The sequence below is a fragment of the Bufo bufo genome, chromosome 1, assembly GCF_905171765.1.
Source record: "Bufo bufo chromosome 1, aBufBuf1.1, whole genome shotgun sequence".
NCBI classification, from domain to species: Eukaryota; Metazoa; Chordata; class Amphibia; order Anura; family Bufonidae; genus Bufo; species Bufo bufo.
In genome coordinates, this window is record NC_053389.1 from 105,568,881 (window position 1) to 105,590,138 (window position 21,258).

General features: G+C 43.9%; 1 protein-coding gene across 1 annotated transcript in view; it reads right to left on the bottom strand.

Annotated features, from left to right (window-relative positions):
* The window catches only part of PRKCZ (protein kinase C zeta), a 264,054-nt gene extending 243,119 nt beyond the window's left edge, over positions 1-20,935 (bottom strand). The window contains exon 1 of the mRNA XM_040427515.1: positions 20,585-20,935. The gene's annotated coding sequence lies outside the window, so the exon portion shown is untranslated. The remainder of the gene's footprint in view (positions 1-20,584) is intronic.
* Positions 20,936-21,258: the final 323 nt, after the last annotated feature.

Consider the following 21,258-nt stretch of genomic DNA (forward strand, 5'->3'; position numbering starts at 1 on the left):
CTAATTGATTGGTTGCTATGGGCTATCCCCCAAGACGGAAGCATTAGAACAAGGGAAGAACATTAATGTATCCATAGCAGTTTTAATTCTTTGAATACAAATATGAAACAGCAGTTTAAGGTGGTAATTGCTGGATTTTTTTGGGGTATTTTAACACGGAGGAGATGTAATTAATGCAGCACACGGCCATACACACATATGGATCACTTGTTCAAGGCAAGGTTATAAACTGTAAAAATAAACACGACGACAAAAGTCCCTAGAAAACAGAGGGGAAAAACCTTCACAGCAGCATTTCCTTGTGAACAATTCTACGGCTTCACTGATTAACTGCAGATTTGCGGTTGTGGATTTTCACGCAGCAAATCTGCAGGGTTGTACAGTACCAGCCAATGGGATGACAATTTCTGAATTCTCATGCACACCTTGCAAAAAACACACAGCGGAAAAGGTGCAGCATTACAGATTTGAAATCCAAATCATGTCAATTTATACCGCAGTCTCCTGCCGATTTTGCCATCTGCAAAGGGTGAAAGGGAGAGGGTGAAATCTGCTGACTTTTCAGTGGCAAAAACTGTAATGCATGCGTTTTTTTGCTGCGGAAATGCTGCAATAACCATAGCAGATTTTTTTTTTGCTGAATTTTCAGCATAAGCCTTTCAATATAATTCCAGTGGGTTGTGTTAACAAACTGTCGGTTGCGCATTATAGGTGACATTCAGCAAACTTGTTACGCCAGTTTTTTTTATTGTAAAATTCTTGCATTTATTAGTGTGCATTTTTATTTGTGCAGAACGTATTGACTTTTTGCCTCCTGCATAGCCCCGCGCCATTTTCAAAGGTGGAGTGGTGATTTAGTTGCATAGTTCACTTTAAAGGGGTTGTCCACTTTTTACTGTTGATAACCTATCCTCAGGATAGGTCATCAATATAAGATCGGCGGGGGTCCAACACCCGACACCCAGGCCGATCAGCTGTTTGAATAGAACGCAGCGCTCTGCTGTTTACCTGCTCGGCACAGCAACGAGCAGAGTAATTACAAGTATGGCATTCCCATTCACTTCTATGGGACAGCTCTGGTCTGTTCAAGTGCTGCCTTCTCTTCTCACAGCTGATCAGCTGGGGTGTCGGGTAGGGATCGACCGATATAGATTTTTTTTAGAGCCGATAACCTGTGAACTTTTAGGCCAATAGCTGATAATTTATACCGATATTCTGTGCATTTTGTTTTTTGAAAAAAAAAAATAAAATTCCTACACAAATCTGCTGAAAATGAACATGTTTATTGTTAACGTTTAGCTTTTTTTTTTCTAAATCTTTCTTTATCATTTATAGTTAATATTTTGGTGTTTGTGGTTTTTTTTTTGTAACTAACTCCTTAGGGGCTAGAACCCTTGTCCTATTCACCCTGATAGATCTCTATTAGGCTGGTTTCACACTGGCGTTGCCGGAACATGCACGATTTTTCCCCGCAAGTGCAAAGCGTTTTAATGAGTTTTGCACGTGCGTGAGAAAAATCGGCATGTTTGGTACCCAGACCCGAACCTCTTCACTGAAGTACGGGTTTGGGTTAGGTGTTCTGTAGATTTTATTATTTTCCCTTATAACACGGTTATAAGGGAAAATAATAGCATTTCTTCATACAGAATGCTTAGTAAAATAGGGATGGAGGGGTTTAAAAAAAAAATAATAAAAAAAAATTATTTTCAGAGGGTGAAACCTGCACTAAAAACTCACACAAACATACGGACCCATTCATATGGACGTGTGAATGGACCCGTTGATGTATTGTACTGATTTTTCAGACACAGAAAATTGTGCAATGAAGCTGCTGCATATAAACATAATTAGGGCTCATGCACACGACCATATGCCCTCCGAGACATACGGTCAGTGAGTGGGCCACATGTCCCGGAGCGGCATACATTGTGCGCACGGGAGTGCACAGCATCATATGTTACCATGATGCTGTGCGCATCGGGCCGCCCACGGGGCTATTGTCCCGCACTCATAGTCATATACCATCGCTCATCCCCATGCAGGGCAGCGGTTTGCCAGCAGTAGATCGCTATTACACAGCGCGATCCGCCCCTGGCAGCATTGTGATTTTTATGCATGCTTTAAAAAAAAAAAAAAAGCGCTTGCTCATTCATCAGGCATTTGGAGGCAGTATTACACTGCCAGATGATCGCTAACAAGTATTCATAGGAACGCTCGTTAGAGATCATCTGCTAGAAAATCTGTCAGTCTGATACATCCTTTTATTCATTCACATTTTACAACCGACACTGCCCCATCCTTTACAAACAAACTGATAAACTGTTAATGCTATATAACTATTTGGCAGAGTTCCCAAGAGGTCAAATAGAGACACTTGCACCTGACATTGTTTATAAAAGGGCACTAGACAAATAAAATGGTTAAAACATCGCAAAATGCAAACCCCGGCAGTAGTTGTATACATCTTTTCCCTCATATTTCACGAGAACCTGTCACCATGAAAATGCAGGGTGATCTGCAGGCACCATGTTATAGAGCAGGAGGAGCTGAGCAGATTGATATATAGTTTTATGGGAAAAGATTCAGTAAAACTTGTATTTCATTCATTTAAATCCCTGCTCATTCTGAGCTCTGAAGTCCAGGAGGCGGTCCTATCAGTGATTGACAGTTATCTCTGTATACACAGTCATAGAGGGAAGGCTGTCAGTCACTGATAGGACCGCCTCCTGGACTTCAAAGCCCAGAATGAGCAGGAATTAAATACAAGTTTTACTGAATACTTTCCCACAAAACTATATAACAATCTGCTCAGCTCCTCCTAGTCTATAAAATGCTGCCTGATGCCCTGGTCTATAACACTGCCCGATGTGCAGGCAGATGATTGCTAACAAACACGACAATTATGTTGTGGTTTTAGCTGCAGATTTCACCCATTTCCAATGAAAAGTGAGATCTGCAGCAAAACCTGATCAAAAACTGCTGTTAGAAATTGCAGATTTTTGTGCAGAAACGCACAGAAAACCGCACGGAAAGTTGTGCAGATCTTACGTGCGTTTACCTGCACTTGTGTGCAAGTACCGCCAACTTCCCGATGACCAGGCAAAATGCTCATTTATCAGGTAACGTTCGTTCAGACACCTAAATCATCGTTTACCGGCAGCAGCTCATGGCGTCTTAAAAGCCTCTGCTGCTGGCAAACAATGATTCTGTATGGGGGATGAGCGATGGCATAAGTGATCACTTCTCCCCATACTGTGGAGGAGAGATTGTTGCATGCAAATGAAGTGTTCTCCTCCACTGACTAGGAAGCGCTTGTCAGGAAGGAATGTTCCCTTCCCAAAAATCGTCTGCTACAACAGACCATGTTAAGGGGCCTCTAGGCCTAGTTCAAACTTCAGCCGTCTGTTCAGGTGGCCGTATGCTGTCCGCAAAAATACGGATCCGTTTTTTTGCTGATCCATAGACTTCAATATGGCCATTTCCTGATTTTCACTGACAAGTATAGGACAGGTTTCATTTTTTTTTTTTTGAGCTGTGCAATGGAAGGAAAGGGCCCCATAGAAGTGAATGGGACAGCATCTAAGCCACAAAAAAACGTATCCCCCTTTTTGCGGACAGCATACGGCCGTCTGAATGAGCCTTAACTGTGAGCCAAAACGAGCAGCGCCTACACAAGAGATAAAGGTATAATAGGAAGACTTGCACCTGCTCTGTATTTTTGACCCCTACCTGGTTTTGGCTCAATCACTGCTCAAACACGGAAGTGTGAACTAGGCCTAAAGAGGGTTTTTTCACAGTCATTGTCCAAAGACACACAGAGGGCTACTTAGGACATGCAGAAGCAAAATGATAAGAATAACATTATTCACAATGTTTTTTTCTTAGATGCATATTATTAGTTGTCAATGTGGAGCTTTTCTGAATGGGAGATAAAGAGCCAACTGCAACATGCACGCGTCTGTACCTCCAATTCCCATAAGACAGTTCCTATCTGATCGAGGATGTATGATACTGTACTCACGTCATGTGAGTACAGTACAACAGACTGACGATCAGATAGGAACTATCATTAATCATTATGATGCAGTCAGTTGAGGACAGGGGAGCTGCAGTCTGTCAGGGAGATGCAGGAGACATGCAGGTTGAGGAACGGTCTTATGAATCAGGCCTAAAAGTCCAAACAAAGAGGAAGGTAAAGAGCTAGAACAGGAAGCAGAATACATAGAGTGACAAAAAACAAAACAAAAAAAACAAACAAACCAAACAAATCGATCAGAAAACCAACCTCATTTTTTGTAAAAAAATAAATAAAATTCTATCCACTTATAGGCCTTTTACATGCAATTACAAAAAATGTGATGATAGTGTTCTGTTAAAGGGGTTATCTGGTAAAAGGTCATCAATATCAGATTGGTCTGACACTCAAGACCCCCACCATTCAGCTGTTAGATGAGGTAGGAGGCTCAGCAAGCGCCGTGGCCTCTTCCTAGGCCATGTAACATCACCGTGCATCGGTCACATGGCCTATGTACAGCACTGTGCTTGGGAGAGGGGTCTACATAGGGGTCGGCTGTGCTCACCAATGCACCGGTGAGCTTGGAAACTCCCTGGAACAGCTGATTGGCAAGGGTGTCAGGACTCGGACTGAGTATAGGTTATCATTATATATTACTGGATAATCCCTATAAGAGTTTTCCTATTTCAGCCTTTTTTGGCATATCCAAAGCTTGCAATGAGGTTTCAAAGGTGAAGGAAGCTTTTCACACACTTGGTAATGATATACGGGAGGTTGCATCGACTGTTTCATTCTCTGCAGTTTTGCCTGTGCATAACCTTGAGCATGACAGGAAGATGCGCATTAAAGAATTAACTGTAAGGCTTTGTGAATGGTGTCTGAACCAAGGGTTTGGCTTTGTGTCTCATGTTAGCTCTCGTTGGAATGGAAAGGAACTGTACAAGAAAGATGGTTTGCATCTTTCTCTCAAGGGAACGAATGTCCTCAGTAAACAGTTCAAAGTATTTGCTAAGAAGCATTTAAACGAGGAAAGGGAGTGATAATCCAGCAGTCCGAGTGCCCCTCGGAACAATGCCAGAAGATGCCAGTAGCACATAGGTTAAGAAATGACAAGCTCAGAGTCTTGTCTACAAATGCTCGCAGTTTAGGGAAAAAGATCAATGAACTTAGGTCTATAAGGCCCCTTTCACACGAGCGAGTATTCCGCGCGGATGCGATGCGGGAGGTGAACGCATTGCACCCGCACTGAATACCGACCCATTCATTTCTATGGGGCTGTGCACACGAGCGGTGATTTTTCACGCATCACTTTTGCGTTGCGTGAAAATCGCAGCATGCTCCTCTTTGTGCGTTTTTCACGTAACGCAGGCCCCATAGAAATGAATGGGGTTGCGTGAAAATCGCAAGCATCCGCAAGCAAGTGCGGATGCGGTGCGATTTTCACGCACGGTTGCTAGGAGACGATCGGGATGGAGACCCGAACCTTAATATTTTCCCTTATAACATGGTTATAAGGGAAAATAATAGCATTCTGAATACAGAATGCTAAGTAAAACAGGGCTGGAGGGGTTAAAAAAAAATAAAAATCATTTAACTCACCTTAATCCACTTGCTCGCGATGCCCGGCATCTCCGTCTGACTCTTTTACTGTATAGGACCTGTGGAGAGCATTAACTATAGTTTAAGGACCTGGGATGACGTCACTCCGGTCATCACATGGTACGTCACATGATCTTTTACCATGGTGATTCACCATGGTAAAAGATCATGTGACGTACCATGTGATGACCGGAGTGACGTCATCGAAGGTCCTTTAGCCAGGTCCTAAAGAAAAGAACACAGAAGCAGATGCCGGCTGCGCTATCAAGTGGATTAAGGTGAGTTAAATTATTTTTTATTTTTTTTAACCCCTCCAGTGCTATTTTACTTTTCATTCTGTATTCAGAATGCTATTATTTTCCCTTATAACCATGTTATAAGGGAAAATAATACAATCCACAGAACACCGATCCCAAGCCCGAACTTCTGTGAAGAAGTTCGGGTTTGGGTACCAAACACGCACGATTTTTCTCACGCGAGTGCAAAACGCATTACAATGTATTGCACTCGCGCGGAAAAATCGCGGGTGTTCCCGCAACGCACCCGTGCATTTTTCAGCAACGCCCGTGTGAAAGAGGCCTAAGGCCCCTTTCACACGAGCGAGTTTTCCGCGCGGGTACAATGCGTGACGTGAACACAGCACCCGCACTGAATCCTGACCCATTCATTTCAATGGGTCTGTGTACATGAGCGTGGTTTTTCACGCATCAGTTCTGCGTTGCGTGAAAATCGCAGCATGTTCTATATTCTGCGTTTTTCACGCAGCCCTGGCCCCATAGAAGTGAATGGGGCTGCGTGAAAAACGCATTGCATCCGTGATGGTTGCTAAGAGACATTGTTTGTAAACCTTCAGGTTTTTTATCACGCGCGTGAAAAACGCATCAAAACGCATTGCACCCGCGCGGGAAAAACTGAACGCAATCGCAGACAAAACTGAGTGAACTTGCTTGCAAAATAGTGCGAGTTTCACTGAACGCACCCTGAACGCATCCGGACCTAATCCGTCACGCTCGTGTGAAAGAGGCCTAATGGCATCTGAGAATATAGATTTAATGGCTGTTACTGAGACATGGTTCAATGGGAGTAATGACTGGGATATAACAATACCAGGGTTCTCTCTATATAGGAAAGACGGAGAAGGGAAGAAAAAGGGAGGGGTGGCCCTGTATGTGAAAGATAGCATAAAATCTAATTTAATACAAGTTAGCGAGACCAATTTAGAGTCAGTTTGGGTTATGTTGCAGCTTGATAATCATAACGTAACTCGTGTAGGTGTGATATATAGACCACCTACCCAAGTCAAAGAATTTGATGATCTACTAGTTGAGGAAATGGCTAAAATGACATTGAAAGGGGAAGTTATCATTATGGGAGACTTTAATCTTCCTGATGTAAACTGGAAAACCAAAATAGCCAGTTCTGCCAGGAGTACAGATATTCTAAATTCCCTACTGGGATTATGTCTACAGCAAGTAGTGGAGGAGCCAACCCGGAAGGAGGCCATTTTAGATTTAGTATTCACAAATGGGAATTTGGTATCTGATATTATTGTAGGGGAAAGCTTGGGATCTAGTGATCACCAGTCAGTGTGGTTTACTATAAAGTACTGTGACTGAGTCACACCACACAAAAACAAAAGTTTTAGATTTTAGAAAAACTGACTTTTCTAAAATTAGATTAGAGGTATAAGAGTCCCTATCAGATTGGAACAGTTTCAATGGAGTCCAGGAGAAATGGGACTACTTAAAATTGGCACTATTGAAGGCAACAGATAATTGCATTAGGCTTGTCAGTAAAAGCAAAAAAAAGGAAGAGACCACAGTGGTACTCAGCAGAAGTGGCCAAAATCATTAAAACAATAAGATAGCATTTAGTAATTATAAAAAAATATAATAAAACGAGGATGACAGGCTAATTTATAAGATTAGGCAGAGAGAGGCCAAACAAGTTATAAGAGCTTCTAAAGCACAGGCAGAAGAGAAATTAGCTCAGTCAGTGAATAAAGGTGATAAGACATTCTTCAGATACATAAATGAAAAAAGGAAACTAAAACAAGGTATTACCAAATTAAAAACAAAAGAAGGAAGGTATATGGAAGAAGATAATGAACTAGCTGACTGCCTCAATGAATATTTCTGTTCAGTTTTTACAAAGGAAAATTAAGGAAAAGGACCTCAGTTAGGAAGGAAGACTAATGAATCTTTTGATGCATGTGTCTTTACAGAGGAAGAGGTTCTAAGTCAGCTGTCTAAATTTAATACAAATAAGTCACAGGGGCCTAATGGGATACACCCAAAGCTATTAAAAGATGAACTAGCAAAACCATTAACAGATTTATTTAACCAATCACTGGTAACAGGAGTCGTCCCAAAAGATTGGAAATTAGCAAATGTTGTGCCCATTCACAAGAAAGGTAGTAGGGAGAAATCAGGCAACTATAGGCCAGTAAGCCTGACATCAATAGTGGGGAAATTAATGGAAACCATACTTAAGGAGAGGATTGTGGAACATCTAAAATCCCATGGATTAAAAGATGAAAAACAGCATGGCTTTACTTCAGGAAGATCATGTCAAACTAATCTTATTGATTTTTTTGATTGGGTGACTAAAATAATAGATGCCGGAGGTGCAGTAGACATCGCTTATCTAGACTTCAGTAAGGCTTTTGATACTGTCCCACATAGAAGGCTTATCAATAAATTGCAGTCTTTGTGCTTGGACTCCCATATTGTTGAATGGATTAGGCAGTGGCTGAGGGACAGACAACAGAGGGTTGTAGTCAATGGAGTATATTCAGACCATGGTCTTGTTACCAGTGGGGTACCTCAGGGATCTGTTCTGGGACCCATATTTTTTAATATCTTTATCAGCGAAATTGCAGAAGGCCTCGATGGTAAGGTGTTTCTTTTTGTTGATGACACAAAGATTTGTAACAGGGTTGATGTTCCTGGAGGGATACACCAAATGGAAAAGGATTTCGGAAAACTAGAAAAATGGTCAAAAACCTGGCAACTAAAATTTCATTTTCATAAGTGCAAGATAATGCACCTGGGGGGTAAAAACCAAAGAGCAGAATATAAAATCAGTGATACAATCCTAACCTCAGTATCTGAGGAAAGGGATTTAGGGGTCATTATTTCAGAAGACTTAAAAGGTAGGCAGACAATGTCATAGAGCAGCAGGAAATGCTAGCAGAATGCTTGGGTGTATAGGGAGAGGCATTACCAGTAGAAAGAGGGAGGTGCTCATGCCGCTCTACAGAGCACTAGTGAGACCTCATTTGGAGTATTGTGCGCAGTACTGGAGACCATATCTCCAGAAGGATATTGATACTTTGGAGAGAGTTCAGAGAAGAGCTACTAAACTGGTACATGGATTGCAGGATAAAACTTACCAGGAAAGGACCTTAACATGTATAGCTTGGAAGAAAGACGAGAGGACACAGTTTTAAATTAGAGGGGCAAAGGTTTAAAAGTAATATCAGGAAGTATTACTTTACTGAGAGAGTAGTGGATGCATGGAATAGCCTTCCTGCAGAAGTGGTAGCTGCAAATACAGTGAAGGAGTTTAAGCATGCATGGGATAGGCATAAGGCCATCCTTCATATAAGATAGGGCCAGGGGCTATTCATAGTATTTAGTATATTGGGCAGACTAGATAGGCCAAATGGTTCTTATCTGCCGACACATTCTATGTTTCTATAGTCTGATACGCTGCGCTTCCATCTCTTGTACCCCAAACTAACTGGAGAACGAGGGTCCACCAACAAAACAAGGTAGCCAGCAGAGGCCCCATATAGCAAGAGCCAAGGTGAGGGCTGTGCGCGCGTGTGTGTGTGTGTGTGTGTGTGTGTGTGTGTGTGTGTGTGTCTCTCTCTCTATAAGGCCACCTGTACAAGTTGCAGAATACAAGTGTTTTTCAGCACGGATTCAAGTGCAGAAAAACCACACTGCCAGCAAAGTGTATGAGATTACACTAATCTCATGTACACATTGCTGATTGTTTCCGTGCGGATTTCCAACTTAGCAGTATGTCAATTACGTCTGTGGTTTTAGCTGCAAATTTCTGCAAAGAAGAGTTAGAACTATGTCAAAACAGCATCAAATCTGCACCAAAACTGAAGTTGCAGTTTTTGACCTAAAACCAGTAGTGGGTTTGAAGGGAATGATGAGAACAAAAAGGTCCTTCCTGCTGCATCCACTTCTGGCTTTGACTCAAAAAAAAAAAAAACACAGCATCAAAGAGCTGTGCGTGACACTAGCCTTTAAGTCCATGAGAGTTAGGGTTCATGCACACAGCCGTCGCCCCACCGTGGCGAACCCGGAGATGCGGTGCGGAAGCACGGATCGGAACCCCACGGAAGCACTACGGAGAGCTTCTGTGGTGTTTGCGGCCGTGCCTCCTCACCGCAAAAAAGTAGCGCATGCACTACTTTTTTTGCGGTGCAGACCGTCGGATGTGGATCGCGGACCCTATGCAAGTGAATGGGCGATCCACCTGTAGGTGCCCATGCATTGCGGACTGCAATTTGCGGTCTGCAGCACGGGCCTGGACAGCATGCGGTCATGGTCATAAGCCCTTATGGAAACAGCTTGGTACACCTCCCCAGGGAATATGCCCTGTTCCTAGTGAAAAATACACCCTCAACTGTTCTGAGCATTCCTGCAAGGCTGGGTTTCCACATTACGATATAGAGATATAGAGATATAGAGGGTGGGCCATTTTATTAATGGATACACCTTAATAAAATGGGAATGGTTGGTGATATACTAATGTGCCACAAACAGGAAGTTAATATGTGAGGGGGGAAACTTTTCAAGATAGGTGGTGACCATGGCGGCCATTTTGAAGTCAGCCATTTTGAATACAACTTTTGTTTTTTCAATAGGAAGAGGGTCATGTGACACATCAAACTTATTGGGAATTTCACAAGAAAAACAATGGTGTGCTTGGTTTTAATGTAACTTTATTGTTTCATGAGTTATTTGCAAGTTTCTGACCACTTATAAAATGTGTTCAATGTGCTGCCCATTGTGTTGGATTGTCAATGCAACCCTCTTCTCCCACTCTTCACACACTGATCGCAACACTGCAGGAGAAATTCTAGCACAGGCTTCCAGTATCCGTAGTTTCAGGTGCTGCACATCTCGTATCTTCACAGCATAGACGATTGCCTTCAGATGATACGAGATGTGCAGCACCTGAAACTACGGATACTGGAAGCCTGTGCTAGCATTTCTCCTGCGGTGTTGCTATCAGTGTGTGAAGAGTGGGAGAAAAGGGTTGCATTGACATTCCAACACAATGGGCAGCACATTGAACACATTTTGTAAGTGGTCAGAAACTTCTAAATAACTCATGAAAGAATAAAGTTACATTAAAACCAAGCACACCATTGTTTTTCTTGTGAAATTCCCAATAAGTTTGATGTGTCAAATGACCCTCTTCCTATTGAAAAACTAAAGTTGAATTCAAAATAGCCAACTTCAAAATGGCCGCCATGGTCACCACCCATCTTGAAAAGTTTCCCCCCTCACATATACTAATGTGCCACAAACAGGAAGTTAATATCACCAACCATTCCCATTTTATTAAGGTGTATCCATATAAATGGCCCACCCTGTAGAGATATAGAGATATATACACACAGTTGCAAGAAAAAGTATGTGAACCCTTTGGAATAACATGGATTTCTGCACAAATTGGTCATAAAATGTGATCTGATCTTCATCTAAGTCACAACAATAGACAATCACAGTCTGCTTAAACTAATAAACACACAAAGAATTAAATGTTACCATGTTTTTATTGAACACACCATGTAAACATTCACAGTGCAGGTGGAAAAAGTATGAACCCCTAGACTAATGACATCTCCAAGAGCTAATTGGAGTAAGGTGTCAGCCAACTGGAGTCCAATCAATGAGATGAGATTGGAGGTGTTGGTTACAGCTGCCCTGCCCAATAAAAAACACACACCAGTTCTGGGTTTGCTTTTCACAAGAAGCATTGCCTGATGTGAATGATGCCTTGCACAAAAGAGCTCTCAGAAGACCTACGATCAAGAATTGTTGACTTGCATAAAACTGGAAAGGGTAATAAAAGTATCTCCAAAAGCCTTGCTGTTCATCAGTCCACGGTAAGACAAATTGTCTATAAATGGAGAAAGTTCAGCACTGCTGCTACTCTCCCTAGGAGTGGCCGTCCTGTAAAGATGACTGCAAGAGCACAGCGCAGACTGCTCAATAAGGTGAAGAAGAATCCTAGAGTGTCAGCTAAAGTCTTACAAAAGTCTCTGGCATATGCTAACATCCCTGTTAGCGAATCTACGATACGTAAAACACTAAACAAGAATGGATTTCATTGGAGGATACCACAGAGGAAGCCACTGCTGTCCAAAAAAAACATTGCTGCACATTTACAGTTTGCACAAGAGCACCTGGATGTTCCACAGCAGTACTGGCAACATATTCTGTGGTCAGATGAAACCAAAGTTGAGTTGTTTGGAAGAAACACACAACACTATGTGTGTAGAAAAATAGGCACAGCACACCAATATCAAAACCTCATCCCAACTGTGAAGTATGGTGGTGGGGGCATCGTGGTTTGGGGCTGCTTTGCTGTGTCAGGACCTGGACGGATTGCTATCATCGAAGGAAAAATTAATTCCCAAGTTTATCAAGACATTTTGGAGGAGAATTTAAGGCCATCTGTCTACCAGCTGAAGCTCAACAGAATGGCTTAAACAGAAGAAAATACGCCTTCTGGAGTGGCCCAGTCAGAGTCTTGACCTCAACCCGATTGAGATGCTGTGGCATGACCTCAAGAAAGCGATTCACACCAGACATCCCAAGAATATTGCTGAACTGAAACTGTTCTGTAAAGAGGAATAGTCAAGAATTACTCCTGACCGTTGTGCACGTCTGATCTGCAACTACAGGAAACGTTTGGTTGAAGTTATTGCTGCCAAAGGAGGTTCAACCAGTTATTAAATCCAAGGGTTCACATACTTTTTCCACCTGCACTGTGAATGTTTACATGGTGTGTTCAATAAAAACATGGTAGCATTTAATTCTGTGTGTGTTATTAGTTTAAGCCGACTGTGATTGTCTATTGTTGTGACTTAGGCTACTTTCACACTTGCGTTGTTCTTTTCCGGCATAGAGTTCCGTCACAGGGGCTCTATACCGGAAAAGAACTGATCAGGTATGTCCCCATGCATTCTGAATGGAGAGTAATCCGTTCAGTTTGCATCAGGATGTCTTCAGTTCAGTCGTTTTGACTGATCAGGCAAAAGAGAAAACCGTAGCATGCTACGGTTTTATCTCCGGCTAAAAAAACTGAAGACTTGCCTGAATGCCGGATCAGGCATTTTTTCCCATAGGAATGTATTAGTGCCGGATCCGGCATTCAGAATACCGGAATGCCGGATCCGTCCTTCCGGTATGCGCATGCGCAGACTGAAAAAAAGGTGAAAAAATAAATGCCGGATTCGTTTTTGCCGGATGACACCGGAAAGACGGATCCGGCATTTCAATGCATTTTTTCGACTGATCAGGCATTTTTAAGACTGATCAGGATCCTGATCAGTCTTACTAATGCCATCAGTTAGCATACATTTTGCCTGATCCGGCAGGCAGTTCCGGCGACGGAACTGCTTGCCGGATCTCTCTGCCGCAAGTGTGAAAGTAGCCTTAGATGAAGATAAGATCACATTTTATGACCAATTTGTGCAGAAATCCATATCATTCCAAAGGGTTCACATACTTTTTCTTGCAACTGTATATGAGTTTTTGAAGCAAAACCCAGACACGAATCATAAATTGACGACATGTAGAAAAGACAGGAAAGACTGAGGGGGAATCTATCAGGTCCTGCACCACATAATTCAGGCTTCAAAAAGTCACAAGATAGGCCTTAGAGACTCAGACTTGTGTAAACATTTTGCATATTTAGGTCTCATGCACGTGACTGTGTGACGGCCTTGCCCGTGCTGCAGACTGCAAATTGCGGACCACAATGCACAGGCACCGACCCGGTGGCTGCTGTATGCGGACCCAATCATTGAATGGGGTCCGCGATCCGCACCGCAAAAAACATGGGGGTTCCGTACTAGGAATCAACAGGTATTGATTTTTTAGGGCAGATACCGATAATCTATGAACTTTCAGGCCGATAGCCGATAATTTATACCAATATTCTGTGAATTTTCATTTTTGAAAATAAATAAAATTTCCTATACAAATCTGCTGAAAATGAATGTTTATTGTTAACGTGTAGGTTTTTTTTCTTGTAAATCTTTCTTTCATTTATAATTAATATTTTGGTGTGTTTTTCTTTTACTATTAGCCCCCTTAGGAACTAGAACCCTTGTCTTATTCACCCCGATAGATCTCTATCAGGGTGAATAGGACTTCACACTCTCCCTGCTGCCCTGTGCTTTGTGCACACAGCAGCAGGGAGCTTACCAGGGCAGCCAGGGCCTCAATAGCATCCTGGCTGCCATGGTAACCGATCGGAGCCCCAGGCTTACACTGCTGGGGCTCCGATCAGAACTTCCACTGAGGAGGAGGGGACCCTGTGGCCACTGCCACCAATGATTAATACTGGGGGGCTTGGGTGGGGGGGCGCACTGCGCCACCAATGTCTTTAATACTGGGGTTGGGGCGGATGGGGCGCAATGTGCCACCAATGTCTTTAATATTGGGCTTGGGTGGTGGGGGGGGCGCACTGCGCCACAAATTTTTTAATACTGGGGTTTGGGGGGGGGGGGGGCACTGCACCACCAATGAAGGTAACTCTCTTATTCATTCATATACAGGAGGCGGGAGCTGGCTGCAGAATCACATAGCCGGCTCCCGACCTCCATTAGCGTTAGCTGCGATTCGCTGCACCTGAGGGGTTAACTACCGCAGATCGCAGCTACCGCTCATAGAGGTCGGGAGCCGGCTATGCGATTCTGCAGCCAGCTCCCGCCTCCTGTATATGAATGAATGAATGAATGAATGAATGAATGAATGAATGAATGAATGAATGAATGAGAGAGGCATCTTCATTGGTGGCGCAGTGGCCACAGCCCCTCCCCTTCTCTTGTCCTCTCTCCTCTAATTGGCAGCAGCGGCACAGGGGGGAGGAAGACACTGCTTCCTTCTCCCCTGTACTGCTGAGAGAACACGGAGAGCGCTGTCAGCAGCGCAATCTGTGTTCCCCATACGTTATTGGTATATCAGGAAAATAGATGCCGATACCAATAACGTTTAAAATCCTGAATATCGGCCGATAATATGGGTAAAACTGATAATCGGTCGATCCCTATTCCGTACCACACCTTCCAAATTGTGGAAGCATGCAAGTGAAACTTAGAGGCGTTGTGCAGTGCTGCAATACTGACAACCTATACTCAGGATAGATCAATTTCAAAACGTGGGCGGGTTGTCTGACTCCTGGCACTCGCTGTTTGAAGGTGTAGCACCTTTGCAGCGTCGGCGCAGTGTAACTACAACTGCTCATTCCATTCACTTGATTGGGACGAACCGTTGTGATTACGCTGCGCCGCCTCCACAAAAGAGTATTGGTGTCCGCCTCCAGAGCGAAAAGATGACTGAACGAAGGCAAACTGATGCATTCTGAGCGGATCCTTTTCCATTCAGAATGCATTAGGGCAAAACTGATCTGTTGCGAGAGCCTTGAACAGATCTCCTTCACTGTATTTGCAGCTACCACTTCTGCAGGAAGGCTATTCCATGCATCCACTACTCTCTCAGATTCCACCTTTCATTTTTCAGAGCTCCTTTGGAAACTGAAAGGTGGAATCTGATTGGTCGCTATGGGCAACTGAGTCAGTTTTCCTTTACACCAGTTTTGCTAGATCTCCCCCAATGTCTCAAACTAAGACTACTTTCACAGTTGCGTTGTTGTATGCCAGATCTCAATACCGGAAAAAAAAAATAATAATAAAAATTGCACCACTTGGAACCGAACCAGAGTTCGGGAAGCGTTTTTTTACAGTACAAATTAATTTAAGAGGTTATTACACGAAGTCTCGTGAGACTTCGCAAAGCAATAACTTCGGCTCATTCAAGCCAATACATTTTAATACTGTACAGCAGACATGCTCAACCTCCAGCTGTTGCAAAACTACAACTCCCAGCATGCCCGAACAGCCTACATCTATCAGCCTACAGCAGGGCATTGTGGGAGTTGTAGTTTTGCAAGAGCTGGAGGGCCGCAGGTTGAGCACGCCTGCTGTACAGTTTTGGAACAAAGTTTTATGCAAATCGACTTCGGGTGTTTCATATGAAGTGGATTTGCTCATCCCTAATCAGGATGTTTTCTGTTCCGCCAGCATTCCGTTTTGTGACCGCTGCAAGCTGCGGTTTTGTGTCCGGTCATAAAAACAGATTTGGCACTGAAAACAATGTAAGTCAATGCTGATGGATCCGTTTATTTAGAAGACCAAAAAAAAAAAAAGGATCTGTCACCCATTGACTTTCAATGTATTTAGTGACTGATCCGTTTTTTCCATTTTGATTTAACACAACTGCATATTAACGGAACGGATGTATCCTGATGTGCAAAATCAAAACGGATCCATTTCATTCCGATATTGAGATCCTCTGCCAGATCTCAACACTGGAATTAACAACGCAAGTGTGAAAGTATCCCAAGTAGAAAGAATGAACATCTAACCAAAATCAACAAACCGGTGTCTACACTAAACTCCTCTGTGAATTATTGCTCATGAACTGCATTGTGAATAAAAAGAACGAATGAATCTGGGACGTTGGCGGTAGGGATGAGCGGATCGACTTCGGATGAAACATCCAAAGTCAATTCGCATAAAACTCTGTTTTAATACTGTACGGAGCAGGAAAGCAAAAGAGAGAAGTCCAGAGCTGCGCTCACCTGATTCCACTTTAAATGGATGCACGGACTGCGCTGGGATTAGGGCCTCTTTCACACGACCGTATGGCTTTTTCAGTATTTTTCGATCCGTTTTTTACGGATCCGTTGTTCCATTTTTTGTTTACGTTTCCATTCCGTTTTTTTTCCATATGGCATATACAGTATACAGTAATTACATAGAATAAATTGGGCTGGGCATAAAATTTTCAAAGGATGGTTCCGCAGAAACGGAACGGATACGGAAGACATACGGATGCATTACCGTATGTGTTCCGTTTTTTTTGCGGACCCATTGACTTGAATGGAGCCACGGAACGTGATTTGCGGGCAATAATAGGACATGTTCAATCTTTCCACGGAACGGAAAAACGGAAATGGAATGCACACAGAGTACATTCAGTTTTTTTTGCGGAACCATTGAAATGAATGGTTCCGTATACGGAATGCAAAAAAAGGGCCGTAAATGAAAAAAAAAACAAAGAAAAAACACAGTCATGTGAAAGAGGCCTAAAGCGCACTTGAAAATATATAAGAAAAAAAACCATAGAGCTTCCAAAAAGTGACATTCTTTATTCCAAAAATATATTAAAATCCAACATGGCAACCTGGTCTACGCGTTTCGGATCTGCTAATCCCGATCCTCTCTCATGACAGGAGCTCCGTACAGTATTAGAATGTATTGGCTCCAATGAGCCAAAGTTATCGCATAATAACTTCAGAAATTTAATTTATTTGTACTGTAAAAAAACATTTCCCCAACTGGTTCAGTTCCAAGTGGTACCTTGAGACTTCGCGAAGCAATAACTTCAGCTCATCGGAGCCAATACATTCTAATACTGTACAGAGTGCTCGCTCCGTACAGTATTAGAACGAAGTTTTATGCGACTTGACTTCGGACGTTTCATCCGAAGTCAATTCGCTCATCCCTAGACGGTGGAAATATTTACCAACTATGATTGTTTCGGCAGCGGACAAGCAATGCTAATTGTGAACAGAGTGCACTACGGTCATATCGTACACCTTTACGGTATCACTGATACTGCAGGGTGATACGGTGGTGGAGAAAGATGCAGAGATAGTAACATAGTTTAAAAGGCTGGAAAAAAAAAACACATTTGTCCATCCAGTTCGACCTGTTATCCTGCAAGTTGATTCAGAGGAAGGAAAAAATAAAATAAAATAAAAACTGAAGTAAAAGCCAATTTTCCTCACTTTAGGGGGAAAAAAATTCCTTCCCGACTCCAATCAGAATAACTACCTGGATCACTCTCTAGTAGCTATAGCCTGTAATATTATTACACTCCAGAAATACATCCAGGCCCCTCTTGAATTCTTTTATTGTGCTCACTAGGGATCGACCGATTATTGGTTTTACCGATATTATTTGCCGATATTCAGGATTTTGACAGGTATCGGCATCTATTTTGCCGATATTCCGATAACGTATTGGGAACACAGAACGCGCTGCTCTCAGCGCTCTCCGTGTTCCCTCAGCAGCACAGGGGAGAAGGAAGCAGTGTCTCCCTCCCCCTGTGCTGCTGCTGCCGCCAATTAGAGGAGAGAGGACAAAAGAAAAGGAGGGGCTGTGGCCACCGCTCCACCAATGAAGATAAGTCTTTCATTAAGGGCTCTTTCACACTTGCGTTCTTTTCTTCCGGCATAGAGTTCCGTCGTCGGGGCTCTATGCCGGAAGAATCCTGATCAGTTTTATCCTAATGCATTCTGAATGGAGAGAAATCCGTTCAGGATGCATCAGGATGTCTTCAGTTCCGGACCGGAACGTTTTTTGGCCGGAGAAAATACCGCAGCATGCTGCGCTTTTTGCTCCGGCCAAAAATCCTGAACACTTGCCGCAAGGCCGGATCCGGAATTAATGCCCATTGAAAGGCATTAATCCGGATCCGGCCTTAAGCTAAACGTCGTTTCGGCGCATTACCGTATCCGACGTTTAGCTTTTTCTGAATGGTTACCATGGCTGCCAAGACGCTAAAGTCCTGGCAGCCATGGTAAAGTGTAGTGGGGAGCGGGGGAGCAGTATACTTACCGTCCGTGCGGCTCCCCGGGCGCTCCAGAGTGACGTCAGGGCGCCCCACGCTCATGGATGACGTGTCGCATGGATCACGTCATCCATGCGCATGGGGCGCTCTGACGTCATTCTGGAGCGCCCCGGGAGCCGCACTGACTAAGTATACTGCTCCCCCACTCCCCACTACTACTATGGCAACCAGGACTTTAATAGCGTCCTGGCTGCCATAGTAACACTGAACGCATTTTGAAGACGATCAGTCTTCAAATGCTTTCAGTTCACTTGCGTTTTTCCGGATCCGGCGTGTAATTCCGGCAAATGGAGTACACGCCGGATCCGGACAACGCAAGTGTGAAAGGGCCCTAATTCAAATACAGGAGGCGGGAGCTGGTTGCAGAATGACATAGCCGGCTCCCGACCTCTATGAGCGGTAGCTGCGATCTGCGGTAGTTAACCCCTTAAATGCCGCGGATCGCAGCCACCGCTCATAGAGGTCGGGAGCCGGCTATGTGATTCTGCAGCCAGCTCCTGCCTCCTGTATATGAATTAATGAAAGACTTATCTTCATTGGTGGCGCAGTGTGGCCCCCCCAGTATTAATCATTGGTGGCGTAGTGCGCCCTCTACCCCCATCCCAGTATTAAAAACGTTGGTGGCGCAGTGCGCCCCCCCACCCCAGTATTAATCATTGGTGGCAGTGGCCACAGGATCCCCTCTCTCCTGCTCCTCCGATCGGAGCCCCAGCAGTGTAATCCTGGGGCTCTGATTGGTTACCATGGCAGCCAGGACGCTATTGAAGCCCTGGGTGCCATGGTAAGCTCCATGCTGCTGTGTGCACAAAGCACAGAGCAGCAGGGACAGTGTGAGCTCCTATTCACCCTGATAGAGATCTATCAGGGTGAATAGGACAAGGGTTCTAGTCCCTACGGGGGCTAAAAGTTAGTAAAAAAAAAAAAATAATAATAATTATTAAGTATAAATGAAAAAGAAAAATTTACAAAAAATAAAAATACACGTTAACAATAAACAATTATTTTCAGCAGATTTGTGTAGGATTTTTTTTTTTTCAAAAATGAAAATTCCCAAAATATCGGTATAAATTATCGGCTATCGGCCTGAAAGTTCACAAATTATCGGTATCGGCCCTAAAAAAATCAATATCGGTCCCTAGTACTCACCATCACCACCTCCTCAGGTTATGGATTATGCCACCACGGACCATAACGGAATTTAGAATCCATAACGGGATTCTAAGATAACCCGAACCCTGGACGCAGAACCTAAAACACAAGTTCGCTCAACACTACTCCATAGTCTCACTGCTCTTACCGTAAAGAATCCTCTTCTATGTTTGTGTACAAACCTTCCTTCCTCCAGATGTAGAATTTGTCAAGTTTTTACACTGTTCTTATAGTTATAAAACAACAATCATAATATAAAAAGTCTGCTACACTAAGGGCTCATTCAGATGACCGTATGAATGGGTCCACCTCTGTTCTGCAATTTTGCGTAACAGGTGTGGACCCATTCATTTCAATGGGGCCGCAGAAGATGCGGACAGCACTTCGTGAGTTGCCCGCATCCGTTGTCCCGTTCTGCGTCCCCGAAAAAAATAAAATAAATACGGAGCATGCCCTATTCTTGTCCGTAATCGCAGACAAAAATAGGCATTTCTACGATAGGCCTTTCGTTTCGCAGATTGCCGAACGCACACAGGCGGGATTTGAGGCTTGTAAAACACGGCGTGGCTGTCTGAATGCGCCCTTAGGTACAGGAAAGGGGTCCTATAGGCAGGCTAGCTATTCATGGCCCCAAGAAAGCTGGGTAGCACTCTGAGGGCTGTATTACTGTCTATTATTGTTGTATCTGTATCTGGGAAAGCTGGGTGCCAAGGAGAATAAAGTGAAAGAACACATGACAGAAAAAAAAAACGTCCTAGAGGGGACGAATGAAGCACAATGTGAACGGTCACCTGCTGGAGCTGGACGGCTCCTATAGATAATGCAGCTCTATAAATAAGAAATGACGAGATAAAGTTACCTGCGCTCGGCGGCAGCTACACCCCGGGGGCTCCGCTTACCTGCCCCCAGCACCGGCCACCGGAGGAACGCGGAACCGAGCACCGAGCATGACGAGAGAGGAGCGCGGAGAGTTCAGGGTCACGGATACCAGTTCTGACTAAACTTCTTCCATCGAGGCTAACGCCCCCTACAGGGAAGAGACCGTAGCTGCGTACAAGTGCGACACCTTTTCCAAACACCTGCCACAGTCTCACACCACAAATGCCAACAAGTTCCCAGCGTCTCCAAAAGTCGTCTCTTCCTCCCCACCGATATAACTCTACCGGACCCCGGCGATACACCCGGTCCGGGGAACACCGGACTCCCGGAATATGGCGGAATAACTGTGCCATTAACATCAGCCAATAGGAAAGGCTTCGGCGACCGAATTGACCAATCACGTTACAGAAGAGGGACCGTTTTAGCCAATCCACGGGACCCACCAGGGAAAATAGCCAATGAGATCAGAGTGTCAATTACCTGGCCCGGGGATTAGGAGGTTTAACCAATGGGAGCAAAGCGGATTACACCTGCAACCAATCAGGAGGGAGAATGCCGGGGAAGGGCGTCTGTGCGGGTCAGTGAGTGAGATAGTGAGCTAGGGAGCTGTCAGTGCTGGAATGTGGAGAGGTTGCATGACGTCACTGAGACACA